This window comes from Sinohyriopsis cumingii, chromosome 16, assembly GCF_028554795.1.
Source record: "Sinohyriopsis cumingii isolate HCF-2022 chromosome 16, ASM2855479v2, whole genome shotgun sequence".
Lineage (NCBI taxonomy): Eukaryota > Metazoa > Mollusca > Bivalvia > Unionida > Unionidae > Sinohyriopsis > Sinohyriopsis cumingii.
In genome coordinates, this window is record NC_142976.1 from 76,813,553 (window position 1) to 76,838,262 (window position 24,710).

Sequence of the window (24,710 nt, forward strand, 5' to 3'; positions counted from 1 at the left end):
GAAACCACACATGGCACAAATTTTAATAAACCTTGTCCTAAAAAAGACCTTTCCTGACAAATTTTGGTCAAAGCTGGCTAGCCATTCTAGAGAAGTCAAAAAAAGGTTTTCCTCCATGCTGCTAAAAAGGGAGACAATTGTTCTAACCAACTGTCATTTAAAGTAGTTTCTAACTGCAATTACCAATTACATGTGATGTACTATATGTGTAGTCATCTACTGACAGACACTCATTTTGAGAAACATATTCTGTTGGAGAAAGGATGGTCTCACAAGACAGGTTTATATAGGTCTAATAAGCATTCTCCACCAATAGAACTGTACATCTCTTCTCAAACCTTTCCAAAAGGATACATTGATATAGTAAACACCCATTTTGAACAGTCATTTTCTCAAGACTTTAATTAAGATATATTTTGAGTGAGGGAAAAAAATATGATATAAGAATTTTGTTTCCAGTTTATGAAGTAACCTCTAAAAGCTTGAGAAATATAAAATTTTATTGAAGTTTGCAATTTAAAGAAACAACCTAGATCCACTAGGTAAGTGATACAATAATTGTTTAACATGCTGTATATCTACTGGTATATACTCCTGAATGTTAATGAACAGCACCATTTTCTAGACAACCTGCTTGATATATGTTCCAAATTAATTTGCTGACAATTGATGTATTAGTCTCCGGTATGTAATAAGACCATTAATAGCTGGTGAGATTGTAACACTTAACTACATATTGCAGACAGAGCTGACATTTCCTTCCAATCTTTGGAATTTTATCAGTTTCATATTTGCTTTTTTATCATCATAATTGACCAATATATCAGGCAGCTGACTCATGTTAGGGCTGAAACAATGACTGACATGTATTCTGTGGCCCACTGTAACTGTCAAGCTGGGTTAGCACTAAAACTAAACTGAGATAGGTGTATCAACCCTAGTTGACACAAACAATTCCCATAAACCCCAACAATCATTGTACAGCCCTCTCCTTTAAGATAATATGTTAATTTAATTATTTTACCTATCTGCTGTACCACATCCATCACTCATCACAAGCTCCACCAATGTTTCTGAGTAAAACAAAACAAAAAAAAAAAACAACAAACTTTTACATCATGCAGTTGAGGTGCACTAATTTCTAATTCATTAATAAATTAAGCACGAGACAATCATAGTTGATTAGATAAAAAATTCCTTTCAATGCAAGAAAGACTTTTGGTATCACATCATCTGGATCAAAAATCAAAGCAATAATTTTAGTTCAAATAGGTTTGTGTTTGCAAAATATGTACGTCCCAACTGCAGACTCTGCAGACCAAACAAGCATAAGTCCAAACCACAATCTATGCATTACTGTAAAAAAAAAAGCCGACAAGGTCAAATCCACATTTTTACTGTTCAAAATGTATGCCAAGTATGTCACATATAAAACTGGCTTAACTTCAAAATGATTCATCTGAAGTATTAAAAAACATGAAGTGGTTTAGGATACAAGACAATTATAAAACTTTAACAAAAATATTAACACAAATTTTCTAAGACTGTTACCTTGATGCCAAGGACACAATTAGGATCAACCAGGTATCATAAGTTGTTTAGTAAAAACCCCATGCTGATACAACTATCCATTCAGGTGAAGTAGTCGTAACATTATTTTCGAGTTGGCCACTGTGGTGGCCATGTTGGATATCAGATCCACATGATTTTCATTTAGGATCGGACAAGTGGTGACTATTAGGCATCTGATTGGCACCATTTTCATTTAGAACTAGTTAGACATCATGTGAAGTTTTTCAGTGAAACCTCATTTGATATGCCCATCCATTCAGGAGCAGTACCAATAACAAAACTGTTGGCCATATTAGCATCCATACTGGCCATTTTTCATTTAGGACCAACTAGACATCATAAGTCTTATGATGAAAACCAAATGGTAATGATGTTCTGTTTAGGTGGAGAAGTAACAAGATTTCCATGATGTCTACTATGGTGGCCATAATGGAGATGAAATTGGCATCATCTTCATTTAGGTCCAGCTAGATACCAGAAGAGGTATTTTCTTGAAATCCCCATGCTGACCATCCATTCAGGATAAGCAGCAATAACAAGATTTTCAAGATGGCAATACTGTAATGGCCATATCAGATATCAGACCGGCACCTTTTTAATTTTCGACCAACTATACATCATAAGAAGTCTTCTTTTGAAAACCTCATGTTGATATGACCATGAAATTCAAAAGAAGTAGCAACAGCAATATTTTCAAGATGGCCACTATGGCAGCCATAATGGTTGTCCAAGCAGCACCATTTTCAATCAGGACTAACCAGAACATGGGATACATGTATATGTAAAGTTTCATGGCAATTCTCCAAGTAGTTTAGGAGGTGTAGAGATAAAAAAGACAGATGGATGATGGATAACAGATATTGGAGGGATTAAGGACCATCCCATAAGCTCTACTAGTCTGTAACCAGTAGTGTTAAAAACATGAGGTCCACATTGTCTATGAGGCCTAAAAAAAATATTAAAAAAATGTCCTTCGAGTTTCATGCTGTAAAAAATGGATCATTTGCTTGTGAAAGCAAATTCATACATGTAGTGAAATTGTGGAGTGGAAAGAAAAGTTTGGAGCATCTAGTTTTTCACGTTGTAGGGTTTAACACCATTTTTCAGCACAAGATAGGCTATACATGGCGGCCAGTATAAAAGAACCCTGGAAAACCCCAGGAATAACCACTGACTCATGAGAAGCTACTGGCAAGCTTTCTCACGTACCAACGTTAGCTGAGCCTGACACTCAAACCCACGCAGACAGCGGTGAGATTGCAGTGATCCAGAATGGTGAATGCTTTAGACCACTCGGCTGCTCATTTTGTTGAGCAATGAGGTTAATGTTGTGCATCAAAAATGCACAAACAATACCTACCTGTTTTTTAAGCTATACTTTTTTAAATATCTGACAAATTTATGAGATTTTATTTTTTTAATGTATGCTATATTTTTTAATTTATTTTGTATTCTTATTGTCATATATATTTTTCAGCTTTAAATTCCAGATTATTCAATTTAATCCATATGGAATAACTTGTTCTATTAAAATTCATGAATCCTATATTATAAATATATTTTTTTTAAAGCTGAAACAAGTTTTCCAAGGTCAAAAACTCTCTTCACAACCTGAAACCTGTCATTCTAAATAGACTGCATCATAGCTGCTACTTTGGTTTTAAATTGCATGTCACCTTCTGGCATGGACGACTCTTTTAGTTTGCACATGCTTGCATGCTATTTAATTTATGCAATTTTCAGCTATTACCCTGCCACCAGAGCAAGCCACTGGAAGCAAAGGTGATTGAAATGCTTTCGTCTGTCTTCTTGACCAATGCTGTTACAGCAAACAAAATGCATCATAGGTTACTCCCTTTGGTTTAATATGCTATGTACTATTTTGGCCTCCACTGCTGTAGCACAGTCAGCCAATCAGATGCAAGATTATCTCATTAATAAGATTTCACCTATTATCAAACCCAACCTAACCTCTTTATGATAAAATCCAATATTTCCAATTTAAAGATCTAACCCATTAACAAATATGAGACCTTGATGATACCAGCAAATATTCCAAATCTGATCAAAATCAGATCGGAAATACGACTTCCAGACAGGTAACAAGGTTAACCAATTTAGTACAAGATCACCTCATTAATATGTATGGATCTTGGTCATAATCTAATCTGTATAAGACTCTGATGATATAAATCCATATTCTTAATTTAACTGAAATCAGATTAAAAACATAAAACTTCAGCGTGGTCACAAGCGACTGATGATGGATATGGCCATACCATAAGCTTACTAAATTGCCTAAAAGCCAGGTGAGTCAAAGCATTGGGAAACAAAATGTAAATAAAACTGTTGAAAACAACATCTGATAAGTGACTGCTACAACCCATGTCTTCATCAACATTGGCTGGAAGAAAGTAAATGACAGGAATACAGCTCACGGACCTTCCATATACACATGAAATTAGAACAGCATCAATTTATATATATGTTGTAATTGGGACTGCTTACATTGTCCCCAAAAATTGCATGAATAAATTGTAATTTATGAGAATCATTAGCCTTGGTATTTCTGAAATATGATAAACAGCTTGAAATAGCTGGGGAAATACTTATGTGAAATAACTGCATATCATCAATCAAATTTCAGGTCAGTAAATTCCTCCTACCAGTGGTCTATGTTTTCCTTCTGTAGGTGTTATTGTGCACCAAAACAAAGAGAAACAAGCAGATATATATTTCTTTGGACATGATTTGCCTCTATTTTTTTTCTTCAGAAATGTACTAAAAATTAACCATCAACATTTGTATTTCCTCATGCACAAAATTACTTTTCAAGCAAAAACAGGCCAACACACACTCATGCATGCACACAAACACACACATTTCCATTATTACATTCATTAGGCAATGAGGCATTGCTTTATTATGAAGTTATAATGAATCAATATGAAATGTATCAGACATGCAGCTTGTGTTACAATGAGATATTTTGTATATCTTATATTGCAAAACTTGTAGTCCAAAACTTAAAATGAGTACACTAACTTTATGATACATAAAAAGTGGTGTATACAGCATGCATGCACATGCAATTGTAGCTAATAAATTCTGTAGTAGTCTTGCAGCATTCAATGCCATTATACTGGTCTCAATAATCCTTTATTACAATAAAGATCACATGGAAAGCAATTATAAAAAGACTGGACTATATTTTTGACCAAAAAATACATTGGGAAAATTAAAGGATTATTATATAGTAAAAGGACATGATTCTCTGCAGAACTCGCATTACTAATTCAGCTCCCTTAGTAAACCTATGGAAACATCCTGATATTCAAAATTCATTAAGACTGTTCATGATCAAACCTATATTTATCAGCACAGACCAAGTGTCAGCAACCTACTGCACACGTGCCAATGGCTGCAAGCAAGACCCTGGAAAGGCATACAGTACAAGCTGCAGTTTTGTATTGTCTGTACTGAAAATTATATATAAATGAAAGAGACGAATATGACTTGGCAACTGCAGCACACTACAGCTTAGTGGACCTGGCACAGCAGTTCTAACAGGTTGGCAATGCCTGGTAAAGACATATCTTAGATGCAAGCTTCTCTTCACAGAAAACCATGCGTCACAGCATCTTGTGGATCTACATCTGTTTGAAACATGTTTTCAATCCTGCTCAAAAGATTCAAGTGCGAATTTCAGTAACAAGACTTCTAAAACTCAAGTCTGTAAAAAGGACTGAAATTCTATCCATAACATTTATTTTTAGGATAAATTCTCAAAAGATTCTTTTCACTAAAATTTTACTTTTATTGTTAACCAGTCTGGGTCAATTAAATCCATATATACTCAAATTAATGTTCCCCTTTCATGACTGGTCCCCATTCTTCAGTATCATTCTACTGCAAGTCCTGCTGTGATACTCCTAATGTTTCCATGACACAGTTGCTTTGCCCATCAGATTTTCTTTTTGCATTCTAAAATGTTTCAAACAGCCAACTTCTTACATTTGCACTGCATCATAAAAGTAAGTGGAAACTGGCCCATCAAGAATGCATTTTTAAACAAGCCCACCCACCACCTACCCAACCACCATCATACAGGCATATGATAGCATGCCTGCCAATCTATGTATGTATTAGTACATGCGTTGATGCTTATATTACATTTAAGTTTCCTTGCATAATAATGCACAGTTCCTACATACAATCACTTAAAATTAAGACTTCAAAATCTGGAATAAAACCAAGCACTAGAAAAATTAAGAATTCTCAACCTTTTCACTAGCACACAGCTAAGTATTCCTTGAAAATCAGCAACTTTTTCTTCAAAATATTTGAAGTCACTGACAAGGTGACTTCATAAAAACTTCATAAAAACTGGATTAAAAATGTCATAAGATTTAAAACTGTTTATGTTATAAAATGAATATAACTGCAGAAAATTATGCAAAAGAAGAAGGTGACCTACTTGTCCAACAAGCTCTTGTGCAATGATGAAACCACTACTAGTCCAAATACAAGAAAATATTGATTCCCACCAAGCTGTCAAAAAATAGCAAAACTGTGTATGTCTGTATGTCTGTCTGTCTGTCTGCATACATGTTTGTATGTATGCATTCATATATGTATGTAATGGTGAGTAATAGCACCTCAGCACAAAAAATATCTACATAGTGCAAATTAAAAGTTCAAAATATGTAAAAGTGAATAACTGCAGAAAAACTTCAGGAAGATAAGAACATTCAAAAGAAATGTAAACATGAAGTAGGACAATATAAGAGATGCAAGGTATAGATATTAAAATTCTGTAAAATATAAGTAAAATATGTAAAAACACAAAATGTAAGGGCAAAACATAAAATCATTCAAATATAGGGTCAAATCTGTTTAAACATTCCCATAAAAAGTCCATTTCTCTGGTGATACGTGATCGTAAAGATTCTAAGCCAACAATTAGATTAGTTGATGGACGTTTGATTGATCTCTTATGCCATAGTTGATTCACAGATGCTACTCAAGAATGATTGCTTCAATTTGCCTGTGAAAATTCTGGTGATGTGTATTATTTGTTTCTTTGTGTTTAATGGCACTTAAACACATTAAAGGTTATACTGTGCCAAGGCAAATGGAGTAAAATGCCTTGCTCAGGGACACATTGCAACCAACTCAGCCTGGTGTTGGGCAGGCTTTGCGAGTCCATCATACACTAACCTATACATGTGTACACTGGTCAAAGTTCCAAGAATTCTTATGCACTCTGGGGGTAAGGAAAAAGGGGATAGAGGTGATGAAGGTATAAAAGCTGAGAGAAGAACTGGCACAATCCTGCTGTTGCTGCTGATATTGAGTGATAAAAGCACAAACAAATGAGGGTGTGTACTAGTTTGAATCAGCCATTAACAGAACAACTGAGATATGAGATACAGATCTTTTATTGCATAATTATTCATTTAATTAGGTCCCCATGCTTCTCTAAGAGAAAAACAAATTTTGCAAGTCTGATCTACCAAGTGTCTGCAAATTAGATAGCTTTAGCTATTAAAGAGACCAATTAGACTGTTTTTATCAATAGGGTCCTTTTTGTTTCAAACATATATATCCTTCAAGGACAAGAAAGCTATCTGTATTGGCAAGAAGTGTGAGTAATCAATGATCAAAAACACCAAAACTTCAGTTTATGCCCAAATGCATTTTATGGCCAAGCAGCCTCCATTCAACCAACAAAAGCTGAATGGAACTGAAGTGATGACCAGTAGACTTGACAGATTTTATAATGGGAACCCAAACTCAGACTCCCTTGGTGGATGAACCATCAGTTTAAATCTGTCAATCACAAGCAGTAACTGACAGCATATCAAATATGTTCCCCAGCCTAAGGACACAACAATTATTGGCTTATTGGCATGTATCCCTTGCTATGCTGGGGTGCAGTAATGAAAACGGGAATTTGATGTGGTGACTTTTTGTTGTCCTTAATACATTAACCCCTGGTGACGAGTTAATGTAGCAGGAGGTTGTAGCCTACTGCCGAGCTCTGTAGCGTAAAGGTCATGCATGATACACTAAAGTGGGTGGTATTATAGAAAGGCAGACAGATGTAGCTCTACAATGATACCAAATAATTTGGAAGTTCTAGTTGCACAACAAAATACAGAGGGAAAAACCTCATTATCTGGACATGATTTTTTTCCACCCAAAATCTGCCTGTGGTTGGAATCTGATTTTGTGTCCAGATTTTAGACTTTTTGGTCTCAGATCTAAGGCAGACCAGTATGAACTGCAAACAGACAGATGAACCTTTGCAAAAAGTAGGATTTGGAATAAAGAGTGGTCTCGATATGAAAATAATGGGTCAATTAAACAACAACAAAAAACAACAAAAATTCTTTTTTTTACTTTTACCTTCCTGCTCATGTGCGAGCCAAATAGCCAATGAAATACTACGTTTCTAACACAACTAGGTATTAGGTTATTGGAAAATCACCTGGAAGCTGATGTCTTAAGATGTATTCAGAACTTGCTTTCAAAATGTGTTTCCTACTCAAATTTCAGGTGAAAACGACAAAAACCTCCAGGGGTTAATGTGTTAATACAAAATCTAAAACACATCTTCAGTTTGAACATCAGTCAATGATGGATAAAAATCAATTATGGCTGAATTCATCAAAAGATATTGATAAATACTTTACATATTTCAAATAAAACTAAAACAATCAAGATTCTATTGCATAGATCTCATGACAGACATTATAATGGAAACAAATACTAATGACAAGTTAAAATATATGACCCTTGACTTGTGCAAAATTACACATACAATCATATGTAACATAATTCAGGAAATGCACTAGGAGTTTAAAAGGCACTAGTCACCAATCAAGTAGGGCATGTCTGTTATACTTGTGAGACTTATTAGTCTCCAATTACTCTCCATTTCAATTGTAGGTCTAATTGTAAAAATCATCAAAAGTACTTCAAGGAGTAATAATAAAACACATTTAATTAACACACTGTTCCAATAGGATGTTATGATGAAGCAATTGCAATTAATTGGTCTTCTAAATGATTGCTACAGTTATGGGTGTGTGTGCACATACATGTGCATGCATTTGTGTGTGTGTGTGTGTCTGGGTGCACAAAAATACAATGTGTGCATATCCACTTAAACTGCTTCTCTCTCACCATCATGTGAACAGGTACCGGATGGATAGATGGATGCATAAATGAATAGAATGACTGATCAACCAAATGACAAATAAGAATAAGGTAGATAAATATACAAGAAACTATGTAGACCTTAAATTGCATTCAGTGAAATTACATGTACACTGCAAAAAATATCATATAGAGAATTACATTAATAATTATATCAGGCATGGATAAATTTATGTACATAACTATTGATGTAAATACAGATATCAACAGATACATAAATATATAGCTATCAAACTCATATGATAATTAATTACATAACTATGGCAACTACTGCCACTTAAGAAGCATCTGAATGCATCTTTCCTGGCCTGTAAGTAGCATGGCATTATGAAACATGTGATGGAGGTCTACAAGGGCTTACAGCTGTGTTTTGTATAAACACTGACAAGTACCATGTTTATTCTTTTATGTAATAATGAGCTCATATCTGATCTGTGTAAATTGCATGTATACTCTAATCTCTAACCATGTAACACACCAGAAGAATGAATGTTAAGTCTAAACTGTCCAGTCTGGTGATTAATAACCAGTAAAGATCCTGCTCTGCTTGGTATATTTTGTAGATTATCCAGGTCTCAATCGAGTTTTTCCAAACTAGGGTACCACACCACTTATCAGTAACGTGTTGCTCAACATCCTACTGGAATTCTAAAGAAAAATATGTTTCTATAGAATTTGATTAATGCATAATGTAATTGACATCAAACATTCTATATGACTTTGGTAGTCTAATGATGAGACACTGTGCCCTGTCCCCTATCAAGATGCCCCTTGCAATCAAATCAACCCTAAAACGTAGATACAATTTCCCAGTAGTGCAGTATCACTCTTTTATATAAGTACACAGGCAGACTAATTTGAAGAAAAAAAATGCTTTAAAAGCAATATACAAACTGAGATGTTTATAGGGGTTGCTTATTATAAAGCTATTCATGACAGCCATACAAGTGTACAATGGGATGATTCAAAAAAAACCATTTTCAGGCCCTCCTATTTCTAGAATTGGGTGGGATTGTTAAAAAAAGAGCATTTTGAGAAATGTTTGAGAGATATGCTTCTCTGATAGCAATATCCTATCCCTCAACACTTGCATAATTTTTGTTGCAAATTATTTTCAGATGACCCTTCAGATTAAAAAATAATATATTAGTTTGTGTCCACTTTAAACCAAACTTATAAAAATCTGTTCTTGTATTGTACTGAAGTTGCCTAGTTTGGTAATAGTAGTTAAGTAGCAGTCATACAAATTGTTGTTGTTGTCTCTGGTATAAAAAAACAAAAACATGTCTTAACAAATTAATAAGTGATGGAGTAAGTGTAGCTAACAAATTTATTTCTTTATTCATCTAACATAATTTAAATTTAAGAAGGGTTTTAATAATTCTGTCTGATGCTTTCAGGCGTTATTGGAATACAGGTGCTCAATGATCACATGGCACCATAAGTTTCACATCAAATTAAACATCTGTTCTGTTTTAAGGAATAAGATTTGCAGCATATTTGCCAAGCTGACACAAAGAATCAACAAACTAGAACAGTGAACACTATATAAAAAAAACTGTATTCCCTTTTCAACAGAAATGTATGAAACAGAAAGTAAAACAAAAGAGTCCATTGAAGGGACCAATGCTCTACTGGGCAAAATAATATTCCAGGAATTCAAGATAAGACCATTCATTCCTTCTAAGTGCTGGGTGTTTAAACCATCTCTGATATTTTTCAGATTGTCACCATTATCATTTAGGACAAAGCAGATGTCACTATGTCTTTTGGTCAAAACCCCATGTCATAATGGTCATCCATTCAGAGGATGTAATGACAACACGGTTTCCACAACAGCCATCACTGTAGCCATACTGAATGTATGACTGTAACTATTTTCATTTATGACAAACTAGGCATCATAATAAATTTTCATCATTGGTGAAAACCCATCCTTGATAAAACCATCCATTTGGGAGTAAAGATAACAAAACTTTCAAGTTAGCAACCACAGTGGCCATAATTGAGGGCTAGTCATTTTCATTTAGGACAAAGTAGTCACCATAAGAACTCTTCTGATGAAGATCTCAAAATGACTCTCCCTTTAAGAGGAGTACTTAAAAATAGATTTTCAAGATGGCCACATATTTTGATGTCAGATCAGCACCATTTTAATTTAAGATCAACAAAACACTGTATGAATTCTTTTATTATAAATCATAAGGTTATTCATTCGTATACTGTGGCAGCCATACTGGACCTCAAATCAGCATTACTTTTGGTTCTTTTGGTGAAAACCCCATTTCAATATGACTTTCTGTTCAGGGGGAGTAGTGATAAAAAGAAAAGATTTTCTATGTGGCTGCTATTGGCAGTCAGATTGTAATCATTATCATTGAGGACCATCATAAGAAGTCTTTTAGTGAAACCTTGAAGTTGATACAACAATCCATTCAGGAGGAGTGATAACTTGATTTTTTCCAAGATGGCCACTGTGTTGCATCCATGTTGGATATCAGTACCATAATTATTTACTAAATTTAGACATAAGAAGTCCCTAAGTGAAAACCCTGTGCTGGTAAAATTGCCCAATCATGTAGGAGTAGCCAAAACATGAATTTCAAGATTCCTGGTGGTGGCTATACTGGATGTGTCAGCAGCACCACTTTCATCTAGGACCAACTAGACCACGATCAATGTGTGTGCAAAGTTTGATGTTGGCCCTCCAATTAATTTATGACAAGTAGCGATGTGGCACCATTTAGGACCAACCAGACATCATAATAAGTCCTCTGGTGTAAAAACAATGTAAATTTCACTTTTTTCTTTTTTATTCAAGCAGAGTAGACTAACAAGATTTTCAAAATGGCTGCTGTGGTGGCTGTACATGTATTTTGACATTAGATTGGCCCAATTTTACTTCAGGACCAATTAGACATTACAAGAAGTCTTCCAGTGAAAACCTTATCTTGATGTGACCATCCACTCAGGAGCAATAATGATATCAAGATTTTCAAGCTGGCCACTATGGCACCATATTAGACATCAGATTGGTACCATTTTCATCAAGGACCAACTAGACATCTTAGTAAGCCCTCTGGAGAAAAGCTCATGTCAATATGATCTTCCATTCAGGAGTAGCAATAATCAGATTTTCACTATGTGGGTCATTAGATTGTTACCAATTTAATTTACGACCAACTAGATATTGTAATAAGTCTTTGATATGTCCACCCTTTCAGGTGACACAACAATAACAAGACTATAAAAATGGCTGCCATAGTGACCATGTGGGATGTCCAAAAACACAATTTTCATTTAGAAACATTAGACCAAAGTGATCCAACTACAGGCCTGTGGATCATATTATTTTTAACCCACACTCATACAAATAGTCAGCTCTATAATTATAGTCTAATTACTATAATATATATCATGTATATAACTTTACATTTTTGGTCCATGTGACCCAGAGTGCTGAAGATGTTGGACCAACCTGAAATAGACCATGGAATGAATGTAAGTGTAAATTTCTTGGCAAACCTTCATAAAGTTATTTTTTCAGGGTAGGGATAACAAACCTGTGCTAATGGAGGGACAGCCAATGGTTGACAGGTGATGGACCATACCCAAAAGCTCTTCTGGTCTATAACCTTTTAAGCTAAACAAATAAAGCAGGGGTGTGGGTAGGGGAAGCAAGGGTGGAATCATGTTTCTAAAACTATTTTCAAAGTGAACATTTATATATTAAACCAATATTACCATTCCACATACTAGCAGAAATACCTTCATCTTTTTGGTAGCTGGCTTAAATGTGACAGCTAATCACAACAATTAGTCAAAGAAAACCAGTCAGTGTAAATACATGTAGCTACTAATCTACAATCTTTCGTGCTGTGCAACATTTTGCAAAACACTTCTAAAATTACAGGCCAAAACATGCTTCAAGTCAGATGCTGCCATTTCAAAAAATACATCCATCTGGGGGTTAATATTAGCCTGGAAGTTTGCTATAAGCAAAGTTTTGTGAAAATAATGTGCACCAAAAACACTCAACTCTCTCAATATTTTCTTGTCAAGGAGTTTTGATATTGAACTTTTCAATCAGTTGACACTTGAACTAAGAGAAAACTCTGAATTGATCCAAACAATAATTTTTGAAGGATAGTAAGACTGTTAATGTAACAAAGTTTCAAACTTGTAAAAGTGTTGAAGCAGTTGCCTATCATTTGCACTTCATGCTAATGAACAAAACAATTGAAACCCAGGTGCTGACATGAATCTCCTATTTCTGAATTTTTCTAAAATACAATGAAATTCACATTTAAAATTTTTTTAAATTCTGGGACAAGTTATTTTTATTGATGTGTCAAATACAATATTCAAAGAATCAAATCATGTATTAAATCTCTAACTTTTTATATTTTTACATAACAACAGAGCAGCTGAATATCAGTCAGCTGCAATCAGTGGCACTAACAGCAAGACAGCTCTGGCACTTTTATAAGTACATTACCATTATTTAAAGTTAACAAAGAAATGCCGCTCCACATAAGAGAGTCTGCAATCAAATTGAATGCCAGTCCCTATTTGCTGCAGATTTCTGTGACTGGAAAAAGTAATTATACACAAATTGCAAGTCCTGTATTTTCTTCAGTACCTGTATATATCATACATCACACCAAAGTGCAAAGAGCATAAACTTTGATCTGCTGTCAAATGATGCTCCAGCACATCAGAGTCTTGTTTGTTTGTTGTATGATTCAAAATGAATGCCACAGACCCTGATCTGTTGGTGCATTATGTGATGGCAGATCTGGGTTAGTTGCCTACTTTACTGGGTGCAATTGTTAAACTTTGGCATTTTATCAGACCTACTAAACCAAATATGTAAATTAAAAATTTCAGGTAGAAGCAGCTTCCTACAGAGATCATGAAAATTCTGGAGATCTCCAGTTACAATTGGAACATTTTTTTTGTTAGGGAATCTACCAAACAAATAACAGTTCTTTCAACTACTATTACTGTAATTCTGCCATGATAAGGCCAGGGGCCAGACTAATTAATTGCTAAACAAGTTGAGGTGGACTAATTACTGGACAGAGAAATCCTTAGTAAACATTAGCAAATATTTTGTATAAAGGGGAGGAGGGGGCATATCAAGAAGCCTGAGCTGATCATCAGATTATACAGCAATTGTTATATTATTATGTAAACAAGAGCTATACACCTGTAATATTTTTAGTCCTCTATCCAGAAATAAGTTTCTTCTTTCAGTCAGTGACCTTCAACTCAATAGTTTTCTTCCTTATCCCATCTGTAAGCCATCCATAAAGGGTGATCCAGGTATGAGATGCAGAAGTGTGTGGAAACCATTTTTATTCCTTCCATCACAGTGAAGGAAGCATATGACAATATGCCCCAATGTCAAGAAGCCATTTATCTTCATTCAGTCAAAGTGACTTTGCTCCTTGACCTTTTGACCACAAAATCAATATGTTTCTTCTTAAACCAAGGTAAAAGCCACCCACAAAGTTTCACAACTGTAGATAATGGACATCTCAGGTCAGTGTGCCAAAAGAAGCATTATTCTTTCGGCAAGTTACTTTGACATTTAACATTTAGATCCCAAAATAAACAGGGTTCTTCCTCACTGCAAGTGCAAGTTTCTTCCTTAATTCAGGTGCAATCCATTCACAAAGTATGGTAACTGTAGATGGTGGAGAACTTTAGTTATTATGTGGAGAAAACTTTTAGTCAGTGACCCTGACTTCTGAGCTTTTGACCTTGAAATTCGTAGTTCTTTCTAACCCCAAGTGTAAGCCATCCACAAGGTCTGGTAACAGTAGATGGTAGACAATTCAAATTATTGGGCTAAAATAAAATTAGTAACAGACAGATGGACATACAACATCATAAAATAATACACCATGCCTTGTGAACACCATATAAAAGCAAGCATGGTATTTAACAAAATGAATAAACATTTTCAAAGAATAGTAATGCATTAAGATAGTAGTTTTACTCCACCTCAACCCAAAAGTTGCTATGTTATGTAGTGCCAGCAAGAAAAGAAAGTCAAACAATTTTTCTTAACCAATCACGGTTTCTTGAGAAATCAATAATAAAAAAAATATTTCCACAAAATATTTGATAGGCCAACTACAATTCTCCCATTTTGCCACAAAATCCAGACTATTTTCCAGTCTTTTCTATCTGAAACCATAGTATTGCACCCTGTGCACCTGTGTAATTTTCTTCTGGTAATCTGTGCACATGACTGTCTTTCTTTGAATCAGATGATATGTCTTATAGCCACCGATTCTGAGCAACTCTTCTTGTTTCTTTTCCTACAGAATGTTATTAACACCCGAAAAAAAATTGTATAGATCTACTCAGAATACTGGCACAATACTGTGAAAGATCAAGCAAGGTAGTAAATTCAGGAGAGTACATGTATACAATCTGCATTGATTATCCAATATTATCATTGCTGATAATTGATATTTAAATGTCTATTTTTAATCATTAGAAGTTACATTATAAAGTAAGTGAAATCATAGAGGAAAACAATTTCTAGTACATTGTATATTTTGCTTCTTTTCAGAATTGTTTACTTCAGATACTTATTGTGGATTTGGAAATTGCATAAATTAATATTTTAAGCTCGAAAAACAAATAAATAATTGTAGATATATCATATTTTCTATATTTCTGCACACCATCAATATATATAAAAAATATTAATTATTGTTTGCTTTTTTTAAATATTGGAATATCAAGCATTTTCCTTATTAAAGTAACATTTTAAAATTTTATATACTTAAAAAAGTTCTAATTAATATTTAAACCATTTATTATTGAAACACCCAAAAAGAGTTTATGAAATCAAAATGAACAGCTGAATATTCACATGCCCAGATTGAAATAGCAAGTGAAAATGTCCAGTGGTTATTTAATTTTTCCAATCAGTCAACCCTACTTTATTCACCTAAGTCAATGTTTTCCATTTGTTTACTTTATTAAGTCAATTTTTTCCATTTGTTTACTTCAATTTTTTCCATTTGTTCTGATCCTGCTCATACAAGCACTCTGCTTACACTGCTTAATACTAAAAAACACCAGTTGGTAAGGGGGCCCCGAGTGGCCGAGTGGTCTAAGCGCTCACTGTTCTGGATCACTGCCATCTCATCTGTCTGTGAGGGTTCGAGTCCAAGGCTCGGCTAGTGTGGGTACATGGGAAAGCCTGCCAGTAGCTTCTTGTGGGTCGGTGGTTCTTCCTGGGTTTTCCAGGGTTCTTCCTCCACCAGTTATACTGGCCGCCATGTATAGCCTATCTTGTGCTGAAAAATGGCGTTAACCCTAGAACAACAACAACCAGTTGGTAAGCAAACTGATCAGCAATTTCTAATTACTTAAAACTGGTGAAAGAAGGGTCAAAGTAAAAGTGGTGGAAATGAACTTTTCATATAACTGAATTTCAGTCATAAACATCTGCTTTTCAAGAACACGAGTCCACGGTTGAGTAAGAGTTTATTCTGTATGAGTGAAAATTATTACTATTCTCAGACTACAGAAATGGATTTTTAGATATTTTTCAACCCCTGCAAGATTATTTAAAAAATGACAAATATTACAATATATTGGCAATAACTGCCCATTTCCCAAATGTTTTCACAATCACACTGCATGAAATATCACCAAATATATACAAACCAACAAAAAGTTTAAATCATTAGTTTCTGCACTTTTGTATCTCTTACTGTTTTATATCTTACACAGTTTTACCCTATGACCAGATGGATCTAAAACTTCCATATATAAACAAAAAAGGTTAAAAAATGTTTTTAAATGAAATAATATAATGAATTAGCAATATACAGTGTAGTTTGGTCTGGTTTAATGGTTTTCATGGCACTTTTAACACAACACTGGCTTTATAACACTAAGGAAACAGAGCTAAGTGCCTTTCCCAAGGAAAATTGGCCATAGAGACTTGACTTTGACTCTTCTTTCTCTCTTCTTCTGTCTCTCTCAGAACTGCCATGGGCCCAGATTGGTACAAGAAGAAAAATTGGCTTGGATTAAGTTAAAAACATCCATCTCCTTGTGTCTAGTGGAAAGACACCTGCCATTAGAAGCCCAAGTGACCCACATTACTGCTTTATCTTCCAAATGGAGCTTGTCAAAGAATCAGAAGACTGCTTATAGAAAGACAATGGTGTTTATCTAATTTATGGGACAATTATTCCTTCTGACAAGCCAATAGTGGAGAATACTGGTGAGTGTAGATATAAAGGATGAGGAGGAGAAAACACAATAATTATCCCATCCAGGAAAAATCTGTTGTCTGGAGGAAGACTCTGGCAAGTGATTAATCATTCGTCAGTTTGGGATCTTGATGGTTACCATGGAGGACTTTTGATATAAAACTAATAATCTATCTTACACCACATTACTTTACACTAGTCTTTGGTACATGCATTGTCTCTATGTAAATAGGACAGTTTATTTTGCACATTTTCCTCCTCAAATATATTAGAAAATTTAAAGGAACAGAACATGCACCGGACAATAGATTATTTTTTTAAGATACTTTACAATTATATTTCTTTGCAGCAGACCTGCCAACCCTGACGAGTTCATCTCAGTAAGGCAGTTGATTTTTTCTGTAAGTTTGACCAGTTTTCAGTAAGAAGTAACAAAGCATCATAAAGTGCTATTGTAAAGCTGGAAAATATAATTAAAAGTTTGGAATTCAAAAATATGCAGCGATGATAAACATTCCGTTCAACTGAAAAGTTTGTAAAGCACACATAGACTTTATTTACCACTAGTACAGTTGCATGAACTTTAGTTCCAAACCCTATGCAGCTCAATGGCTTTTTTCTGTCCCTCAACTTGATGTAATTCTTGAAAATTCTTTTTTCATTTCACATGATGACAGCAATCATATATCCCACCATGAGTCATATTCAAATTGGCATGTGATGTCCAATACACATAATTGTACTGCTTCCAGATTTCATTCACAAGAATCTGAATATTCCTTTTTATTCTTCTGTGTTGATTATTAACACTTTTCAAGAGGCTTATGTTACCTTTCGTCTTAAACCTGCATCACTTGTTGGAAGCCATTTTAAAAAAAAAATACTATAGAAGCCATTTAAAAAAAAGATACTATAATCACAGGTTGATTGTGCAGACACTTTGCATGAACAAATAGGTGCAGTTTAAAGCTCTGAGGAACTTCTGTAAAGTCGGTCTGGTTCCCTGACCAATTACACTAATTCAAATATGAAACTCAGATCCAAATCAAACATGGATGAAAGAAATTTTTGGATATTTCCGGCAATGATCATTTCTCGCTAGTTTTTGCTCTTATGCCGTAAGTTCATATTTTAAGGGTAATTTTTGTAAGACTTATGGCAAAATCGTAAGGGTTGGAAGGTCTGCTGCACTGGAGCCCCATAATTCTTGCATCTATTGTTTATCTGGTATTTCTCAGAAAAATATTAGCTGTAGCAAAAATAATGATCGTGGCAGGAGCAGTAGTAGTAGCTGTTGTTGTTGTGGGGTTTAACGCCATTTTTCAGAACATGATAGGCTATGCATGGCGGCAGTATTAATAATGGAGGAAGAACCCGGGAAAACCCCGAGAAGAACCACCGACCCAAGAGAAGCTACTGGCAAGTTTTCTCACATACCCACATTGGCTGAATCCTAGACTTGAACCCATGCAGACAGATGTGAGATGGCGGTGATCCGTAACGGAGAGCGCTTTTGACCACTCGGCCACTCAGAGCCCCAGTAGTAGTAGCCTCACATCACAATCAAAATGTTTGCCCTAGCTCAAAATTCTTAAAAAGGCAAGACAGTGTTGCACACAATCCTTGTTACATTTACTAAAATGTTTATATGTAATAATAAAAGCATGAAAAGTATCCATAGCAAGAGAATATAATAACTGTTTACCTAAAATCAAAGCAGACTAAATTTTGATCCGACATATCAAATCCACTGAAATAAACTTCAATATCTCCAAGAATTAGCACCTGAAGAAAAATATGCAGGTGTTCACCCTGATCTACCATCCCAAGACAAGTGTGGACACTATATCTGTTGACAGAAGATCAAGGTTTATTCTAAAACATATCATTGTGTGATTCAAGTTATTTTTTTCAAAAATTGTGCTGAAAAATCAACCAAATACAATATGCAGCAGTTATGCATAATATTTTCAACCCCTACCTTTATTTTCAATTAAATTCCTTCAATGTTAAAAAAAATTCTGGCTTTATCGTCAAAGCTAAGGAGGAATCCCCCTTCCCAAATTTTCAGTTCTAAAATATAACATAGAAGATCTTCAGAAAAAATGGGTCCAAGATGTAAAAAAGATACTTCAGCTTTATCCCAAACAAATATCTTTTTTGGAAGGCAGTCACAATAGATTCTTAAGAATTTTGCAGTCTGCTGTACTTTGATAGTTTTTACTTGTATCACAATATTATGAAAACAAAACAATGCCTGCATGCTTCTGAGAGAGCTTGCATATCATACAAAGTATATTTGATTGAAAGATGACCATTTAACATTTTGACATACAGTAAAATCTTCAATTTCAGAATTAAAAAGGATGAAAGAAATCATTAATCATTTACAAATTAGCATACAGACAGAAAATAAGAATTAAAATAACACAATATTAATTTTTAAATTTAGTTGAATAATTATTTTCTAAACCCACCAATAGACTGCCTATCACAGATTAAATCATCACTTGGTCGCAACCTTTCTTGCATGGAAGGAAAGAATAAATACACACAGTACAGATATTTTTGCAGGAATAAATTACTTAGAATTGTCAATTCTGCATGATTTTTAATGTTTTCCCTGTGGAAACTGGCTCTATCCTTCACCTCAGAGCACATTAAATAGTCCATGTTGTACCACATCAACTGTCATTGAATAAATTCAGTCAGATAACAATAATTTTGTCATTTATAAAACATTAGAAATACTCAGAAAGTGTGTGTGTGTGTGTGTGTGTGTGTGTGTCATTACAATTCCATAATGACTAAGAAGAACTGAAGGCTATTTAAAACATACATGAGAAATTGATAGTTATGTTTTTACAGAATACTTTATGAGTAAATAAACACCACCATTTTTTCAATGAATGATATCTGACCATTACAAATTGCCACAGAAGCAATTCTTGTGAAGCATGGAATGATATAGATAATCAACTACTTAAGTCAATAAGATACATTCTCAATCAGATTGATCTGGAAAAAAATATTTATTATTAATGGAATGATTGTTTGTGACATGTCCTTGCATCATAAACTCTACCTACCTATTCATGTACTGCCAATCATATGTTTTTTTAAAGTATCATACATACCTGTGACCTTAGTGATGAACTAAATAAAAACAATTTTCTGGTCTTCATAAAGATTTATTCATTTATGCTGGACCTTTCTGATCACTTATTCCAATTCCAGTTCCTGACAGATTTGTGAGCAAAAAGTTGAGAATAACGGAATTATTCAATAGTTCTACCTATGTAAAAATTAAATTTATTCACCTTAAGAGTCGGATAACCAAGACTATATTCTTGCTTCCCGAGTATGGCTTAACATTCCCATTGATAAAGATATGTTTACAATACGTTTTTTCCCAGATTCTCCCCATAAATTTCTTAAAGTTTGATCCAACCAGCAAGTAAACTAGTTATACATTCACCTTGAAAGTAGGTCATATGATATACATCTTCAATCTGATTAAAATCAAGATCAACTTATAAGTAGATCTGACAGGCACCACCTATACAGAATCATGTTCTGCCAAGCAATGAAACTTCCCGTCCACTTCTTTTGTACAGCCTATCTGATAAAATGTTGCATTTTGTGTTTGAGAGTTATCATCAGAAATTATATTCCAAATGAAGTTTTTATTTTCATAAATGTAACAGCTGTAATTTGATTGGTGAATCGCAAGGTCAACAGAACATGACCTCCACAGTTCATACAAACCCAAAAGGATGATTTTCAACTTTTAAAGAGGACTGACACAAACACAAATTTTTTATTTTTTTATTTTATGAAAACAGCTTTCTCAAGAGCAGTGATTAAGTGTATAAAGGGTTTATGTGGTACTGGGAAAAAAAATGTATAATCATGCACTTGTTACCAGTATGATGTGGTTGATCAATGACACATTCATGGCAATATTTACATTTACAATAAATATCTCAAAATATGATTTCATATCTGCTTATGAATGAAAAATTTGTTAAAACAAAATTAATGCAAATAATACTCTATTATAACTTGACTCAAAACATTTTGTAAAATTATTGGTGAAACAGCAAACATTCATTCAAATAAAGTAATTTCCTATTTTCTGTAATTCTATTAACTGTTTGGATTGATCTGGTGTTTTGTGGCACAGCAACACAAACAGATTATGCAGTGCCAAGACAATTGGAATAATATGCCTTGACAAGGAGACACCAAGGTAGCCAACACATGCTGATGCTATTGTAGGATTCAAACCCACACCCCTTCAGTCACAAGTCCAGCATGCAAACCAATGAGACATTACACAGTCCTTGCATCCATTAGCTTTTTTTAATGACATGAAGGACAGCACAGCCTATTTTATATCCTAGATCTGCAGGTGGGCTCTCCTAACTCGGTGGTTACCAACCTTTTTGAGTATGATGATCCCTTCTTAACTTCCCAAAAACTTTTTTTTAACAGACCCCTCAAATGCTAATACTTGTACTTTTAGGCTCCCTTGGAATAACTCCAAGGCTCCCATTAGTCAACCTGCCGGGAACCACTGCCTTAACTGACATTTTGAAAATAGGAAGCTATATAAGCCATTAAAAGTAGGTAATTTCAAAACATTACAAAATGATAACAAATATTTCAAGGTACAGAAACTTTCCTATTTTCACTGTAACATTCTATGTTCATTCCCTCTACTCTGTGGGATAAAACACTTACACGGATTATTTATGTTACACAAAAAAAACTTACAATTTTAAGACTGGACAGTACTTAAGTGTACAAAAGCTACATAAGGGAGAGGGCTGCCAAACTAATTTTGCTACTGTGGACATCATTATAAACTGACCCTCTTGATCAGATTTCTCAAGGGAACTAAATTAGAATTTGCCCTGGATGATATGTTTTAACCTTTTTTTCTTCTTAGTTTCAACGCTTGATGGTTTGAGAGGTTTTGGGTTTCCTCAGGGTTTTGCAGATGTGAAAAAGTATGTCCTTTTATAGGCGTTTTTATGATGAGAGAAAAAGAACATAATTATGAAAAAAACATTATTATATGTGTATGCGTATGAGTGCACAAATGAAATAAGCTGTTTCTTTCTTTTAAACATTTAACAAAAACTTGACTGAACAATGTAAGCTGCTAACACAAATCGCATCCAGTCACACGAATATAGTCGTTCCACACAGAAATACGGTCCTCTTCTCAAGAAACATATACAAAACAGAAGATTTTACTGCAAGTCTATAAGTATTATGAACAATAATCCATAATGTTTACATACTCCATACATTTTATGAAGTTCCCATGTAAAATTCATCTCCTAGTTTCTTAAGCATAAGTTTTGGCCCGGATTCATATACTCCGATCAGACCAATTTTATCCTACAATGCTGACATCTTGACATGCAAGTGAGGACAAATGACAGTCATAGCTACTACATATACATGTAATGATTCTTCTCATTTAAATAGAGTAAATCTGAATAATGTTTTGTTGGTGTCCATCAGCAAAGCATCAAAAGTAAGACCTCATGCCTTGTTAATTAATCCCTTGAATTTAAATTAACAGCTCATTTATACAATCACAATTTGATAAAAAGCAGACAAACATAAGCTTTTTTTAAACTGCTAATCTAGAAGCGTGTAGTTTTTAATAATGTACCTTAAAAGCTGGCTTTTTCTATGGTATAAAGACTTTTGATAGCCATTTGTCAACCCCCAAAATGTGTTGGTGCACATGTCAATATAGTTTTAACCACACTTGCTCTTGGGACATTTTATCAACAATAAGCATACTATATTACTTGCTAACTGTAAATGATCTGCTCCAGCATATCATGAATTGAAAATACGTATCCAAGTTGTAAGTGAATTTCGATTTTTCTTAAAAATTTGTCTTCTGTATCACTGAAATTTGGGATACAAATTTTCTTCAGTTTGTGGAATAATGGGGTTTTGATATACTGGGGGAAAAAACGAAATTATAGGAAACATTCAGCACTCCAAAACATTATTCATATTGAAAGGCTTTTGGGATATATATATATATATATATATATATATATATATATATATATATATATATATATATATATATATATATATATATATATATATAAGTACACACCTTAAACCAAAAGGACTCAAAAAAGATTTCCCATTTTGCAAAGTTTTCAGTTGACTGAGGTTTATGCAGATGTGGAAAAAATTATTTTTCTAAGTGCTTGTGTAGTAAGAAAAAGAGAGAGAATGTAGTTATGAAAGCATCTGTGTTGGTGAGTGTAATAGTACACAAAATTAAGAAAAGGTGTTATTTTTTAAATATATGTATTTTAATGAAGAATTAGTTCCTTTTGAAAATCACATCCTGTTATATAAACAAATGAACTTCTTCCATGTAGAAATAAGGTTCTCTTCACAAGAAAAACTTAAGGAATGAGATACATTTTATAATTTTAGATAAGTCCATTACAATCATGAATGATACTCCACAATGTTTGAATACTCTGTATAATTCTTAATGTTCACAGCAGAATAGCCTGGCTTGCAGAAGGTGTGGAGCACTGTCTGCTTTTTCTTATATCTTTATTTCACTAGTGTGGTTGTATTAATGACTCCATTTCTCATCCCATAGCCAAAGAACACTCTTCCTTAGCAAATCATTTTTTAAATCTCTGTATTAGACCTAAAACTTCAGGTTATGTCATTGATGAGTCTGACCTTTATAATACTGCTTTGTTTGTCTCCAATGAAAAAGCATCAAAAGCAAAGCCACATGCTTAAAACAACCTTGATATTTAATTTTTTTAAATGTTCTACTAATCATGTGTACCAATAATTAGCATCAATTAAATTAGATAATAAGTAGATAAATACACACTCTTTCTTAACTGGCTTACCTACAAGTCTTTGATTATTAAAAAAATCACCTAAAATGCTGGGTCTAGTGTATGGTGCAAATACTAAGATTAGCCTATTGTTGGCTCTAATTTGTGTAGGTGTGTGTCTGAGTAATGTGTTAAACTCACATGCCCTTGGGACATTTTCCAGGTCTTCATCTCAGATTATGCCACAAAAGTATTTACAAACGATAATTAATGTTCCAGCATGTTGCATGAATTTAATAGCTAAGATATATTTCTAAATTTGAACTGTGTGCTTCTATCCTCAATTTCTAACTTTCCCCTTTCCATTGCTTCATGTGACTACATTTTTCCATCATTCATAGGTCCAGACACATTCACTGCATGAAGCTGGAGAAAATACATCATGCTCATGTTTTGAAAGGATTTTTGCTGGTATCTTTCTATGAAGAGAGAGAAAGAGAGATGCACTGGTGAGGTTGGGGAGACTTACCATAAAAGTGTTTATTCTTTGCCAATCCCTATGTTTTGTTATTGGTCAATTTGCCTGCTACCTTACCAACATACACAGTGATAAAAGGACTCACGGTACTAATTCAGGTCCCATAGTAAACCTATGCAAACCCCATGATATACAAAATTCAATAACTTAATGTTTTTGAGTGCACATGATCAAACCTTCATTTATCAGTATAGATGAAACCTGGATGTCAGCTTCTTTGTAGAGGAAAGGATATGAACAGCGGCATTTTCTGGATCGACATGTGTT

The 24,710-nt window shown here is 34.1% G+C and overlaps 1 protein-coding gene across 1 annotated transcript in view; it reads right to left on the reverse strand.

The window, feature by feature from the left end:
- Positions 1 to 24,710, reverse strand: part of LOC149780838 (uncharacterized) — a 190,054-nt gene that overhangs the window by 156,391 nt on the left and 8,953 nt on the right. The window lies entirely within an intron of this gene.